Below are 16,935 nucleotides of genomic sequence, written 5' to 3'. Positions count from 1 at the left end.
ATTGCAGACCAAGCAAGATACCCCTCCCTGATGAGCCTCAGAGTCCTTCTTAACACAGTCCTCCAAAGAAGCACTACTAATCCATCAGGCTGGGGACTAACATAGCCCATTTACAGAAGCAATTAGCTGGGGATTCCAGGGGATCCCCCTGGCACTTTCAAACCAACACTGAATTTATTTCTAATGCCTGGCTTCAAGTTTAAAGATGCTCTGAAATTCTGCTATCCAATGAGTGACTGTCAATGTAAAAAAGTTCTATGACTTTATCTCAGCCAAACTGATGACAATAGCCAGGAAGTAAAATATCAACAGACTGAGGAAAGGCTCTGCAGAGCAGCAGTTTTGCAGCTTATTTTATACCTTAGAATCAGAAGAGGAGATGTAAGGAAGGTTATGTGAAACCCACTGGTGGTAGGTTGAGGAGGAGGGAGAAAGCAAAGTGGGGAGATCTCTAGAGTTGAGTAAAAGGCAAAACGGAGGAACACACACCTCTTTTGCACCAGAGGACCCAGGGCAGCTAACAATTCACATTCACAGCACATAGAGATGGTACGCAGGGAACAAGATAACAGTACGGGGTTCTGCAATCTTGTGCTCTGGTCCCAGCAGTTGTGCCGCAGAAAATTACCCTGACATTTCGAAGGTATGTTTCCCTAGATGCATAAGACAGTGGACAGGGCTCACTTACGTCAAAGGCTGACCTTTGCTAAGGGAGCTGTAGGCCTGGGACGTGACTGCCCGTCATGACCTGCCTGGTAAGGAACTTGTGATGAGACCATCCTGTGTGGTCACGTTTGGTCACTGACCTAGTCCAGCCTGCCCTGCGGCCCCCTGTCCGTTCACATCGTCACTAGCCGCGTGTAACTGTGGAATGCAGTTGCTATGACCAAAAGCCTAATTTTTTTTATATACCTTTAATTTCTAAACCAATACTTCTTTCAGCTATCAAAGAACTTTTAAGAATATCTATTAACAATTTGGGTAGGTGAGCCCATTTCTTCCAATGAAAATTGAGCATTTGAATGGAGATATGTAATATATGCACCGGGCGTGGAAGACTTACTATGAGGAAAAGAACGTAAAATACTTTATTAATAATGTTTCTATTGATTACATGTTGAAATTATAAAACTTTGGGTATAGTGAGTTAAAAATATACTACTAAAATTAATTTCACCCATTTCGTTTTACTCTTTTACTGTGGCTGCTGGAACACTTCTAAGTCCCTCTGCATCACATTCCTGTTGGGCAGGGCCGCCCTCATGCCGTGTTTCTCAAACCACGATCCATGGGAGCTTGTTAGAAATGCAGAATCTCAGGCCCACCAGACTCTGAATCAGCACCTACACATTAAGACCACCTTGTTGATTCTCAACAAAATTAAGTTGCATTGCTCTAGAGAGCTGTGCTTCTCAAACTGGGGACAAGAATCAGTGTGTCTTTCATTTGAGATTCATACTCGCACCCTTAAAAGTCCTCATGATCAAAACAAACTCAAAGAGTTTGTCCACTGCAGCATGATTTACAATGACCAAGACATGGAAACAACCTGAGAGTCCACTGATGAATTAATGGGTAAAAAGAATTAAATATATATTTCAGCCATTAAAAAGGAAGGATATCCTGTCATTTGCAACAACACAGCTAGACCCTGAGGATATCATATTAAGTGAAATAAATCAGAGAAAAACAAATGTTATATGATCTTACTTAAGTATGGAGTCTAAAAATCTGAACTCACAGAAACAGAGAATTGATTGGTAATTGCCAGAGACAGCACAGTTCGATTTGCAGAGTTATGTTTATTAATTATGTTTAGTCTGAGCTCTAGAATGTTTGAAGTGTCAACTGGCCCATCAGCCTTCCCTGGAAACTTTACAACTAATCATCACAATATCTATGATTCTTCTCAGACTAAAGTGTGCAGTGTAACTAAATGCCCAGATTTTACTGTCACCAGCCAATGGGACGTGGTCACCCTGCATGAAGGGAAGCAAGAGTCCGCCATCTTTGATGCTGTCATGATCTGCACTGGTTTGCTTACTAACCCAAATTTGCCACTGGATTCCTTTCCAGGTACAACATTTTCTGCAACTGACCTTCATTTGTCTCACAGAGCCATCCTAACACTTGACTGGTCTGGGAACTAATTCCTGTGATTCCTCCTTTAAGTGGAAAGAAAGGGGGAGAGAGAAAGAGAGAAACTTGATCACTTTTAATTAAAGCAAACCAACACTGAATTTATTTCTAATGCCTGCCTTCAAGTTTAAGGTTGTGCTGAAATTCTACTATCCAATAAGTGACTGTCCATATCAAAAAATTGTATGAGTTTATTTCAGCCAAACTGATGACAATCGCCAGGAAGTGAAGTATCAACAGACTGAGGAAACTGAGTTCAAGTTGTGAAGTAATGGGTTTTTTCCTAAACTGCACTTCCTGGTCGATTTTTGGCTTTCATATGTTCCAAACAACCTAAGTACCAAAGGGTAGAATGAATAACTAACAAGCAGTTCTACATTTCACTGAGGTTCAGCGTCCCTCCTTAAGTCCCTGGCAGCACTCAGAATGTCTTGTAAGACATGAGATACCTCGACAAGTTGGTAGCATAAGCACATTGCCAAAGTTGAGTTTTAGAGGCCATGGAAGTCAAGCAGTGAATAAAGGAAAAAGCAATTTGAGTTCTTTATATGAGTTACAGCAATTAACTAGATCAGAGGTTTACAGCACTGGGTCACTCATCAACGAGGAGATGAGCCTTGGGAGGCAAGTGAAGACATCTTTGGGTCTCAGTGTCTTTTTGCAATCAAGATTCATGTTAACCTCCATCAAATATCAATCAGATTACAACTTAGAAGGAACAGAAAATGTAATGGTTTGGTTTATTTCATCTGCAGTCAAGTATTCAAAAAGTTTACACTTTAGGAAATTTTTTACTAAATATGACCTGTTGTGCTCTCAAGGTTCATCTTCCAATAAATTTGTGTGTTTCCACTGGTCCTCAGTCCACCCCCAGCGGTTCCTCAAGGCAGGTCAAGCGAAGATCAAGCATATCCCAAACACTGCCATAGAACAGAATCAATGAAGGAAAGCACCACATTCAGCCTCGTTCCCACTGCAGGAAACTCCTCCCCACTATCCCGAGGGCGGCCCACCAGCCTCTGCTTGAACACGTTCCGCAGCAAACCCTCTCCACCACACCACACAACCCAATGCTTCATCCGTTGTGGCCTGCAGAGGAAACTCCTGAGCGGCAAACTACTCCAAACTCCTAGAAAGCAGTGCCTGGCCCAGGATTACCCCAAGAATCAAGAAAGTTCCATGGCATTGAGAGCACATTGCATTTATCTAGCACTACTGTATATCACAAGACGTGCTGAGACGATGGAGGTAGATAAGACACCCTGTAGACTGCATGGAAGGAGCGGGTTCTTATAGGAGTCCAGTAGAAGAATCACAACCTACATATAACCTAGAGTGATTCCAATACTCATTTTACAATAAACTCATATACCTCCAATGGTCCTTGTTTGATCTGTCCCCCATGTGTCACTCAAGTCAGATCAGACTAGGAGAAAGCATGCTCTGAAAGCAACTGAGCCAATGTACTCAATTTGACTAGGATGAGCTTGGGACCCAAGAGATACAAATTCTAGGCTATACAATTAACAAGCTAAATAATCTTGAGCCTTGCACTTAACCTTTTTAAGTCTTTGATTTCTCTCCATAAGTTGAGGGGCTCTTGGTCCTTGCTTGTGAAAATTCTCTATAAATCAAACATATAGGATGTCACTGTCCTATTGATTTTCTATCAACCTTTAAATGGTAATAACTCCTTACACTTTTCTTAATAAGTCTTTATGCCATGAAATTTCAATTTGGTAGTCAATCATCTAGTAAAGAAAACTAGAGGCCTATCTAATGAAATGAAGTATGCATCTCCATTGACTTAATATTCCCTAATTTTTATTCATATTTCAGGTTTTCTTAAGGTTGAGTATACTGCTATAAAGAACCTAATCATGTGTCTAAAGGATATCATTAACTGAGCAATACTTATGTCTCACGCACAAGTCTCTACTTATTTTTTTCATAGGTATAAATTCATTTAAAGGCCAATACTTTCATAGCCGACAGTATAAGCACCCATATATATTTAAGGACAGGAGAGTTCTTGTGATTGGAGCAGGAAATTCTGGCGCAGACACTGCTGTGCCGGCCAGCCCCGTGGCTAAAAAGGTACCACTTTTTAAATATAAAGTTCCTTATTTTTTAGTTTTACATGTGTTTTATTTACAAATGATTGCTTTTGAACCCATAATTTTTCTGTTTTTTAATTTTCAATTACAGTTGACATTCAATATTACATTGGTTTCAGGTGTATAGCATAGCAATTAGATTTTATATAACTTAGTAAGTAATCCCCCCAATAAGTCCAGGGCCCACCTGACACCATACGCAGTCATTAGAATACCACTGACTGTACTCCCCGTGCTGTACTTCACATCTCCGTGCCTGTATTTATAACTGCCGAGAAGGTACAATTCTCGGTGTTATTCAATAAAGAGTTTTCTCTTAAGACACACCCCTCAGGCAAACAGCATTTGACACTCTGATAAACAATGAAAGGAATAAATGCCTGAAACACATACACAGAATAAATTTTCAAAGTATTTTTCTTAAATGTTTACAAATCTTACTGCAAATTCCGGGTGGCATTTTCCCTCCAAAGCCTAATTCTCGGACTTGCTATCTCCACTGCTCTCCCAGGCAACCCGTGAGGGCTCCTCAAGGCACCTGTGTCTTAGCCAGTTCCGCAGGTCAGAAGACCCTGGCGGCTTCTCCTTGCCAGGGTCTCCCATTTGCTCCCTCCTTTTGGTATTAATTGTCACCGCCATCATCGGGCCCATACCACCTCACCCTACAGCTGCTGCATCGCCCTCCTAATAATAATGTCAGGAAGAGTTACTATTTTTTGGAGCTCACTCTGCACCAAGCGCTTCGCTGAGCAGTTAACCAACCATGGAAACAAGGCACTGAAGCAGGGACTGAAAACAGGTGAAGAAACTGAGGCTTAGACAGGCTGAGGAACCTGCTGCCCAAGATCATACCCCGAGCAGGTGGTAGAGCCAGTCTTCAGCTCCAAGCCTCTTTCTTTCAAAGCCCCACCCCAGTCCATCCTCCCACACAGGACCACATCCAGATGCCCAACCACCAACACGCAAACCCTCTGCAAGGCCTGCTCTTGTTATGACACTCTAATTTAAAAAAAAAAAAAAAATCCACACGCTTCTAATAATTCCCCTATCTAAAATAATAAATTGTAGATGTATTACCTCTGCACTATCGGGTTCTCTGTAACCTGTTGCAAATCTGCCATTTTCATTTTACCCCCCACTCCTTTCCTGCATGATCAGCAACCATAGCCTGACAGGTGCACTCTGAGCCCTTTCCAATCCCCGCCCCTGGGTCCCGCTTCCCTCACACCGCACCCTGCTTGCACTGTGCCCTTTTCTCTTTTTTAAGAGGGAGAGGGAGGGAGAGAGAGAGAAACATTTATTTGTTTTTTCACTTATTTATGCATTCATTGGTTGATTCTGATACGTGCCCTGACCTAGGATCCACCCTACAACCTTGGCGCATGAGAACGACACTCTAACCAACTGAGCTACCCAGCCAAGGCTGTACCCTCTTCTCTCATTACCTTCTACATGGACATTCCAAGCTATCTCACTACAACACAAAGGGTTCTCTCCCTAGTAAGAAATGATGTGATACTCGTAATTTACATACCTCAGTTGTCGCCTTTTAACTCCTACTATTGCTAATTATGTTTATAGTATGTATTTTCATTCCAGCTATGCTATAAATTCATCAAGAGCCATTTGGCCAACAAATACATATTAGTTGTTGGCTCCTGAAGTGCTGGATGCTGTGCCAGGCACTGGGGATACACTGAAGAACACAGCAACAAAGACAAGCCCCCGCTCTCAAGGAGCTCACAGGCTTGGGGAGAGCAGATGCCATGTAAGGGAAGATTGTGTAACTAGACCAATAACTGCAAGAGCGAAAGTAGCTATGAAGAAAAAGGACTGAGAGTGTAGAACTTTGATATTCCCTTTTGAAACTTTCAAAAAAGGACTTGCGGACTGATTTGTTGACGGACTGATTTAGAGAGACTTAGCAGACTGGTGAAGTCATCCTGAAGGAAGAGAAAGGAGGCCACCGTGAGACAAAAATTAGCATAGTCTTATCCACTATGACCACCACGTGTGGGTTGCATATTACTATGTCTATGTTTCTAATCAGTTGGAAATTTCTTCAATCAGAAAACATGCGTTGGCACACATCTTACCATTTCAGTATCAACCAAGAAACTTCTCTTGGCTTAAAACATAATTCATATCTGCCAACATGTCCTATCAGAGTCTGCAATATGACAGAGAGGCAGGTTCAGCGCACATATGTCCAGCGTCAGAATCATTGACAAGCTCACAAGTCTGGCCCCCCATTTCCTGTGTTGCGTATACCACTCCATTTTAGGGCCAAACAGCATACTTAACAAAAACACTGACGCTGTAGCTCGGGTCACCATGCCTCAATTTGTTAGGGGAAACCATCTGTTAAATCAGTTGTTTTGCATCTGCAAAGTAACAGACTAATGGAATACAGTTTCTGAATTTTAAACAGTTGTGTAGAGAACTCCTCATTGTGTTGGTACAAAAAAAAAAAAAAAGCTATTACCTTAGTAAACTGAGCTGGTAAACTCAATCTATATATTAAAAACAAAAAAAAAAAGTCCACCAAAACTAATTGTATTACTGAATATTACTGTCAGTTCAAACAATGGTTTCTGCTGAAGCCCTTTCTAGACACCTTTCAATTGCTGTCAAACCCTGTTCTTGTTGCCTACAATGATTATGATATGTCCTGAGGCGTGTTACTATTCTAGATACTCAATCCATCATCTCAAAAGAATAACTTTAGAACAAGAGCTGGGGGAGCCTAACTATCCTGTATCCCTGATATCCTGGTATCCCGTATCAGGGATGTATTTTGGGGGTGGCAGGTGTTTTGATGTCATTCCACTTCTAACACTCCTCGAATCTCCGGCAAGCCAGGCCTGTTCCCTGTGTCAGGCTGAGTGACATCTCTGATTGATTCCAGGTGTTCCTTAGCACCACTGGACGGGCGTGGGTAATCAGCCATGTCTACGACTCGGGGCTCCCATGGGACATGGTGTTCCAACTCGATTTCAGAACATGTTCAGAAATTCTCTCCCAACGCCAACTGTGGCACGGTGGATGGCAAGCAAGATAAACAGCTGGTTCAATCACGTGAATTACAGCTTAGTCCCAGAAGACGGGTAAATATGATGTCCCTGCAGAGGGCCATAGACAGGAGGCGCCTCCGCCCTTCTCATGGGATACCCAAATCAGGCACTAGCACAACAACATGACTGAATATGAAGGGAAATCTCATACGCACTTCCTTGATCATAGTAGCGAAACATTTCTGAGTTCTCAGTAAGTAAAATTATGAATTTCATCTACTCAACAACCTTACTGTGGGTAAACTGAGGCTTAGGAAGTTCAGTCACTTGCCTAAGCCCCTTCGTTGATAAGTGAGCTCCGTGACAATGGCAAGTCACTTATGCCTCCGCTGCCGCAGTCCTTCACTGTTATTTTGTATTGGTTTCAGCTGTAAGCACAGTGGTTCGACAAACATACTTGACAAAGTGTTTCCCCCCAATGGTGCCAGTACCCACCTGGCCCCACATGTGGTTATTACAATATTATTGACTATATTCCCTATGCTGTGCTTTACATCCCCGTGACTACTTTGTGACTACTAACCGGTACTTGTCAGTGCATGCGCCTTTTCCACCCAGTCCCCCAACCCCCGCCCCGCCCCACCTCTGGCAACCATCAGTCTGTGCTCTGTTATCTATGAGGCTGTTTTGTTTATTTTGTTTTTTAGGTTCCACGTCAGTGAAATCATATGGTGTTTGTCTTTCTCTGTCTAGCTTACTTTACTTAGGATAATACCCTCTAGGTCCATCCCCGCTGTCACGAGTGGTAAGATTTCATTCTTTTTTTGTGGACAAGCGACAAATATTCCATTGCAAATATGTACCACAGCTTTTTTATCCAGCTGCGGCAATCAACAGAAAATCGTTTGTCTATGATTCTTTTGACAAAAGCAACACCCTTGTCTTGTGCCACTGGGTAGAAAACATCAAATTCTATAGATGCCCTTCACCATCTCCCTAACGACAATGCCTTCCTGACCTCGTAAAGATGACCTTGACTTCAGTCTGTCCTTTCCGTCACAACCTACAACTTATCCCATTAGCAGGAACTGGTGGCTTTAACTCCTTTAATAAGTTGGCACAACGAGGTCGTTACCAGGGTGGTACCACAGCACAGAGATCCTGTCTGATCTCCCTCCAGATTTAGCTCTGGCCCAGGCTGGACCAGGGGGTCCCCACGCGGCCATCGGAGCACCCGGCCCCCTTCCTGCTGCCTGCACGCCTCCCCTCTGGCTCCCTCCACCTCCTTCCTCTCACAAGCCTTCCGCTCGCCCTGCTCGCCCTTCCCCGCCGTTGTCTCCACCGCTTGCTTCCTTATCCCTCATCTTCCTCTCCTCCTTCCACCTCCTTCCTCCAAGCCTCCCAGCCCTTTAGACTTTTCATCAGAGCTGCTCCTACCATAAGCTTTACCTAGCCCGGGCGGCAGCTCGTGGGACGATAAAGCATTTTATTTAATCCCGCAAATGCCAGAACGCGTAGAAGACCCTGAGGAATGACCATTCTTTACTTTCCAAAGTTCTTGCACACTCACCCTTTCCTGGGCTCTTCGTCCCACCCAGTGAACTGCGGCGGCCAAGTGTCCATGTCCCTGGGTGACCCATAAATAAAAGGAAGCCTAGAGCGACCCAATGACGGCCCCAAGCTCTGTGAAACAGAAACGGCTTTGCATTTTATGACACTGCGTCTTGCTGTGGAGTCGCCAGAAGCCGAAAAGGGCTCCGCTCGTTGAAAATCAGTGTTCGTTCCATGACTCCAAAGGCATAGCCAGGAAAACATCCTTCTGCCGTTGTCCCATTCAAACCCACGCACGTTTTTCTGGTGCAAGGGCTTCCCAACTGGCGAGAGCCTCCGGCAGCAACGCCGAACACCAGCCCCTGGCCCTCTGCTGTCCCTCAGCGTTCAGCTGCCTCTCCGGCGACAGCGAGGCCTGAAGGCCGAGCCAGCCGGCTCTGACCTCCTTCCCCTCAGGCTGCCGAACTCGGGTAAACCCAAGGGGTTTCCCTGTCCGCCTGGGCCCCCCATGAACGCCCCCGGAGGGACTTCTCCAAGACCGAGCCCTTGAAGGTGGCGGCGGGCTGGCGGAGGGACCGCCCTGGCCCGCCCGCTCCGGGGAGCAACGTCAGTGGCGCCTGCCAGATACCGCCCCGCGCCCCTGCCCCGACCCTGCCCCGACTGGGCAGCTGAGGGCAACAAACAAGAGCAGGACACGGGACAGAGGAGGCTGGGGCACCGGGCACGTTCCGGAAGCTGCGGGAACTCCCCTCCCCCCAAACCTTCACCCCCATGGCCCAGAGGCTCAGGCGGCCCCTGACAACCCCTCCACCGGGTCAGGGCGGCGGCGGGAGCCCCCCTGGGGGCTTGGGCCTACCTGTGGGGCCCCCACAGCACTGTCCCAGCCGTGTCGCCCGGAGCCCTTCGTTCCTGAACCGAAGCTGACAGGAACCCCAGGGCTTCGGCAGCTACCGGGCCGCATTGCCCTCGCGCAGGCGCCCAGAGCGCATGCCCGGGTCCCGGCACCGCCCCGCACCTGGGGCTGCTGGGAGCGCGGCTCCGAGGGCCGCCCTCGGAACTGCAAACCGACAGGCCGTGCCAAGAGGCCTGCGGAGGGCACCCTCGGGCCTGCGGGAACCGTCTGGGCAGAGAAGCAGGTGAGAACACCTCTTCCGTCCCCCCACACCTCTGTCGGGCGGGCAGGGGCTCTGCTGGGGCGGTGCTTCGGCCTACCTGAGAGATTGCCTGAGCATGCGCCCTGCTGCAGCACCACCTGGGTTTGCCTGGAGCACGAGGAGCACGCGGGAACAATAGGGCTCACCTCGTGCACCTGCGTGCACCTGCAGGCACCTGCAGGCTCTGCTCCCGGTGCAATAGGCGCCTGCCTGGCCCCGGCCTGCTTCCCAAAACTACCCAGCACAACAAGCCCACACAGGGGCCTCTTTTTCTCCACGGGACCACTTTCTGGACAACGAGAGAGAGGCTGTATACAGAAGGCTGCGGAGTGGTGGGACCTCTCTGGGAACTGCTGGGATTCTCGGTGGGACGGGCAGGGAAGGGACATGGTTTAAGTCCCACTCCACCTCCATCAGGTGTGCAGGTGCTCTGGCCCAGCTGCAAGGTGGCTTGCAACGTGTTCCTGGACATATCACCCAAGCCCACTTTGGCTCAAAGAGAGCAAGCAGGGTCGCCAGGGCAGCGCCACTCGCGCCTGGCCTCCGCGCCTGGAGCTGCTGGCTCAGTGGGCCCGCGCCCTAGACGCCTTAGGCCCCCACTCGACTCCTACCAGCCTGCCAAAGCCACCCAACACACACCCAGCTCAGAGGCCACTTCCACAGAATACCACTTTTTCAAGACTGGAAGAGACAAACAGTTTGTCTAATTCGTATAAACACAGAAAGCCAAGCAAAATGAAAAGACAGAATAGTACCTCTCAAAAGAACAAGAAAAATCCCCAGGTAAAAACCCTAAGGAAAAAAAGATAAGTAATTTGCCTGATAAAGAATTCAAAGAAGTCGTAAGGATGGATGCCCACCAAGCTTTTGAATAAAACAGAGGAACTTTGGAAGAACTTCAACAAAGAGAAAGTAGAAGAAAGAATCACAAAGACCTGAAGTATACAATAACTAAAATGAAAAACACATTAGAAGAAATCAATATGTTAGCTAATGCAGAAGTATAGATTAGCAACCCTGATGCAGACTAGTGGAAATCAACTATTCAGAATAAGGAAAAAGAATTTTTAAAAGACAAGGGTAGTTTAAGGGACTTCTTGGATAATTCCAAGTGCTCAGCCACATTCTGTGGATCTCAGAAGAAAAAGAAAGAAAAAAAAAGGAACAGGAATTGTACATAAAAAATAAGAGCTAAAAACTTTCCTAACCTGTAAAAACTAAAGTTTTTGCACAGGGAAGGAAACTATCAACAAAGCAAAAAGACAACCCATACTGACTGGGAGAAAACATTTGCAAATGTTATATCCAATAAGGTGTTAATATCTAAAATATATAAACAACTCATACAATTTAAGACCAAAAACATTTTTGACAATCCAAACAGTCCAATTTTAAAATGGGCAGAGGACCTGATAGACATTTTTCCCTAGAAGACATACAGATGGCCACCAGACACATGAAAAGATGCTCAGCATCACTAATCATCAGGGAAATGCAAATCAAAATCACGGTGAGATATCATCTCACATCTGTCAGAATGGCTATCATCAATAAATCAAATTACAAGCGCTGGCAAGGATGTGGTGAAAAGGGAACCAACAATCCACTGGTAGGATTGTAAAACAGTGCAACCACAATGGAAAACAGTATAGAAAGCCCTCAAAAAGTTAAAAATAGAGCTGCCGTGCCAACCAGCAATTCCACTTCTAGGTATTTATCCGCAGAAAGCAAAAACACTAATTCAAAAAGATATAATCACCCTTATGTTTGTTGCAGCATTACTAGTAATAGCCAAAGTAGGGAAGCAACCTAGATGTGTACCAATAGATAAACGGATAAAGACGGTGTGGTCGTATCTGTCCAGAAAGTATCCAGCCATGTACTATGAAAGAGACATTTATTGAAGAAGATACAAAATACCAGAAACATTGTACATAGGACAGTGACACCTCAGTCCCTGATTCAAAGTAGGCACCTTGGGACCTCACACAATTCTCCCTATCACCCTCAGCTGCCCTGTCGTATTTTCCTGACTCTCACTGATGGTCTGAAATCTCTTCCCTTCCAAAAGTGCTTTTTGTTTCAGGAAAAGCCAGAAGTCACAGGCACCAAATCTGGGCTATAGGGGGCTGAGTCACCTGGGTGATTTGATGTTTTGCCAAAAAACTCTGCACAAGACATGATGCTTGAGCAGATGGGTTGTCGTGATGAAGCTGCCAGTCACCAGTTGCCCATGGCTGCAGCCTATGGAATGAATAGCTTCCACGGAGGGATATTCAAACAACACAAAATTGGATGCAGATTCATGGCTCTTCTCACTCAGTCATTTTGAATGCGACAGCCACACAGCACACATGCTCACTCAAGGGAGGCTACTGCCCCCACTGACTAGTACAGTGAAATCATCATTGTTCATGTATGCTCATTCTAGTCCACTCTCCTTGGCTGCCGGGTTATATCAATGTTGTACGAACTATTCTCATTATATTAACAACTATTGGACTTTTTTCAGACAGACCTCATTTATATATGGCCAGGCATTGCTGCACAAGTGTACTATGTACACACACACACACACACACACACACATAAAATTTTATTTAGCAATGAAAAGAATAAAATCTTGCCATTTGTGACATGGGTAGACCTAGATAAAATTATGCTAAGTGAAATACATCAGACAGAGAAAGACAAATATCCTATGATATCACTTCTAGGTAGAATCTAAAATAACAAAACAGGGACAAACTCATAGATATAGAGAACAAGCCAGATTGTCAAAGGAGAGGGGGTAGCGGATGCGAATTAAAAACAAAAACAAAAAAAACTCAGGTTTCGTGATGATGATGTGTCACTGCAGGCTCATTGATTGTAAACATACCACTCTGGTGGGGGATTGGGATGGGAGGAGGCCATGCGTGTAGAAGGGCAAAGGCGATATGGTAAATCTCTGTACTTTCTACTCAGTTTTGCTGTGAACCTAAAACTGCAGTAAGAGATAAAGTCTTATTCCCCCAAAAAATGTTTAAGTTCAGGGAGAAAAAAATAAAAAAGGCTAGCATCTTCTTCCTAGCCAGGAGCAGGGTTTCCCCCATGAAGACAGAAAGGGAGGAGGGGGGAGGGCTGCTGGATTGTTCGCTAGCAGATCTGTCTCTCCGATGTGTTTTCTTAGGACGCAGCTGAAAGAACGTGATAAACGGCGAGCTCCCAGGCCGTACCATTGCTGGGAGAGTGCTCGTCAGCCCAGCGTAGAGGAGGTAAAGGAAAACTCTGCCATATTTAACCACACCCCAGAGGAGCAGCCCGTTGACATCATTGTCTTTGCCACCAGATACACCTTTGCCTCCCCCTTCCTCAATGAAACCGTAGTGAAAGTCGAAGGCGGCCAGGCATCGTTGTACACGTACATCTTCCCGGCACATCTGGAAAAGCCAACCCTGGCTGTCGTTGGCCTCATCAGCCCCTTAGGTTCCATGATCCCCACAGGAGAAACGCAAGCTCGATGGGCTGTTCGGATCCTGAAAGGTAAGCATGTGAGAAACGGGGCAGATGCATTCAGTTTGCCATGTTATTTTGGATCCTACAAATGCAGAGGCCCTCTCTTGTTCCTGTTCAAAGCAACAGAATCTTTAAAAGCAGGATTCATTGTCTGAATTACACTATCATAATGAACTTATGCCATTACCAGTACAAAAGGTAAACCAGAGCTCAGAACCAGCAGCAGTAACGCCCGCTTGAGTGTGGTTGGTAGTGTACAATGTGGGTGTAATAATTTATAGTTTTAATTTGAACACTTCACCTAAAATATCATAAGATGTGCTTGAGTGCGATATTGTTATGTTACAGAATTACATGCTTATGATTTTGTAATGAAAGATTTTGTAATAAAAAAGGGGTGTTATTTATGCCAGGTCTTGTATAACCTGTATCTACCTGTTAGGTTGACTGAATCAACTGATTCAATTAAAATTGAAGAGTTCAGTTGATTCAATGACAAAATTCAGGCAAACCAGTTGTGAAGTTCTGCCATATCAAGTAAGCAGCGATCTTTTCAGATGCCAATCTTTTCGGCTAGGGGCAATGTGGCCAGGAACATACCACTGGCCTACTTAGGCTGCTAGCACATTTGCCAGAAGAATCAACAAGTAGCTGGATACTAGAAGTGAAAACTGAACAGCAGTAAAGCATCTTTACCCACTAAGCAGGCACATAAACCTCAAGTTAGATGCATTTTTGTTTGCTTTATAGGTGTGAATAACTTACCGCCTCCAAGCGTCATGATAAAAGAAGTGAAGGCAAGGAAAGAGAACAGGCCCAGTGGGTAAGTTAACTGCTTAGGCGTCCTTTTCAAATGGTAACTGGAACTGGTAAAAACTATAATAAACAGAGGTGAGAGTCACACTAGAGAAAAAGAAGCACCTGAGACTTAGAGGGAAAAACTAGGAGAGAGGAGGGAAAGGGAAATTGAGGAATTTTAATGTCCCCAAATCACCACTTCCAACCATGGTCACCCAGCACCACGTGGAGTTTGGGATTCTAAACCAAATACCATTAACCCTCCTCTACCAGACGCATTATCCCACACCTTCTCCTTAATCAGCAAACAGTTACGTTTATCTGCTCTCACACCAGAAGGGTCTGCTCACATGTTCATTCAACAAATCCGTGTTTCGCTGTCTCCTTTCATTCAGATCCAGAGAGAGGGCACATGACGACCTGGTGACCAAGTTTACTGACCACCTGTATTTTTCTTTTACATTTGTAAATGGTTGGGGGGGGAGAAAAAGAAAAAGGAGAATATTTTTGTGGTACATGAAAATTATATAAAATTCAGTTGGCCATAAAGTTTTATTAGAACGTAGCCTCGTGCATTAATTTAGGTATGGCCTATGGCTACTTTTGAGTAGTAGCAGCAGAGTAAGTGAAATAACATGGCCCACCAAGCCTCAAATCCAACGTTCAGCCTTTTGCAGAATAAGTTTGCTGATACCGCCCCTGTAAGAGAGGTTTCCACTTTTCTACTCTGTCTATCATTCAAAGGCCAAGAATAATGGGAGGGAGGTGGCAGGGAAGAAGGGGGTCTTGCCCCCTACCACCGCTCTCACTCCTAATCCGGCCAGGACATCTTCGGTTTTATCTGTTTTGCTAAATATTTAGGGCTTTGATGTAAATTTTCACTTAACAAAAAAGGTTTCTGAGGAGAAAAACAGTTTTAAAATTACTGCACTTAAGAAACTTATCGCTTCTCTCATTCATATATACTTCCTAAGCTCAAGCGTTGCTCTGTCTTCATTGTGCATCTCAAAACAGTACAACCGTTTCAGAGGTCTCTCCTTCATCCTGACCTGCATTATGATTTGATCTCCATTAGGGAATTCTGGTATAACACAGACAATTAATCAGAGCTACACAGTGTAAGAGCTTCTTTTCACATGGTCACTCAGTGATTTTAGGAACTAATACCAGCACTACAGGGAATTCTACCCTATTGACTTCTGTGGCCTTTTTTATATTATACAAATCTAGCAATGATTGAGTTTTAGGAAGATTTAGGAATCATACAATTATATAAAATACTCATGTGCTTTTTTTTTAGACATTGCTAATCATTTGACAAAAGAACTGTAGTAATACTAGACGTGTTGTGAGCATTTAGAGTGCCATATGTATACAGTATCTTTTCAAGGAATCCATCTTGTCCTGAACTAATACACTGAGACCATCAGGCAGTAAGGGGCATTATGGGAAGAATCAAGAAACCATTGCAAATTTTGCAGCATCATTGTTAACTTTTGGCACTTTTACTTGTTCTGAGATTATCATTATTTTATCTTTTTGTCTTCCCCTTCCTCCCCAATCTTCCTTTTATAAAGGTTTGGCTTGTGTTACTGCAAAGCTTTACAACCAGAGTATATCCCATGCATAGATGAGCTTCTCGCCTGTATCAATGCAAAACCCAGACCTGTTCTCTCTGATCCTGATGGATCCATGCCTGGCTTTGGCCATCTTCTTTGGCCCGTGCATGCCATACCAGTTCCTCCTGAAAGGCCCAAGAAAATGGGAAGGAGCCAGAAATGCCATCTTGACCCAGTGGGACCAAACCATCAAGGCCACCAAAACTCACACTGTACATGAATCCCTGTTTCCCTTTGCAAGCTTACTCACTGTCTTTCTGGTTTTGCTTGTGGCCGTTTTCCTGACTTGCCTCTAAACAAAGACCTAAATGACTTGTTGGATGCACAGGGTCAATTCCCCTGCCTGCCTTTCAATCTCTGCAAAACACTAGCGATGGTAGCTGAGTTTCTTGCCATAGAGAGCTTGGTCTTCAGAGGGAAGGCAGAACCACACAGTCCAACATACAAGGACACTCGCACAAGGAAACATCAGTTGATTTGTCCAAGGTGACAGAGCTCGTACGTGGCTAAGTCAGGACATCCAGGGCTCTTGGCTCCACCACTGAAGCCTGTGGTTTCTAATGATGAAGTGGCTCCAGAAATCTTAGAGTGATACCATAAAAGGCACGCTACAAGGACATTATGCCATGAAAGTATCTGTATGTCTCTCTCCCTTCCTCTGCCTATGAGAGCGTGTGGATGTGTCTGGAATTTGGCGGGTCTTTCCCTTCACCAGTATGATTCTGAGCCTCCACGTGAATCTTTTCCCCTGTTTATCACCGCCTCTTCTTCTCTGCCCATGACCGTGCTAGACCTGGTCTATGGCCATAGCGTAAAACGGACTCAATAGAAAGACTCCTCATTCCTACTGTTGAAACCATTCCATAAATCATCCTGGAAAACTGTACTGCTTTTTCCCATTCATCACAATAATTTAGTTAGGTCCCAGAAATTGAGCAAAAGAGGCAACTTATCAAAATCCTTGGCTTTTTGCATACATTTTTCGAATTAGAGCTTCTAAAACAGTTCATCTCCAAAAGTACTTTGACATCTTCAGAAATTCTTT

General features: G+C 44.8%; 1 pseudogene; it reads left to right on the top strand.

Annotated features, from left to right (window-relative positions):
- LOC129081901 (flavin-containing monooxygenase 1-like) overlaps positions 1 to 16,186 on the top strand; it is a 35,647-nt pseudogene extending 19,461 nt beyond the window's left edge.
- Positions 16,187 to 16,935: the final 749 nt, after the last annotated feature.

Source organism: Pteronotus mesoamericanus, unplaced genomic scaffold (assembly GCF_021234165.1).
Source record: "Pteronotus mesoamericanus isolate MK-2021 breed Mesoamerican mustached bat unplaced genomic scaffold, CSHL_Meso_final scaffold_1186, whole genome shotgun sequence".
Taxonomy (NCBI): domain Eukaryota; kingdom Metazoa; phylum Chordata; class Mammalia; order Chiroptera; family Mormoopidae; genus Pteronotus; species Pteronotus mesoamericanus.
This window is presented reverse-complemented; position numbering and strand designations above follow the sequence as displayed.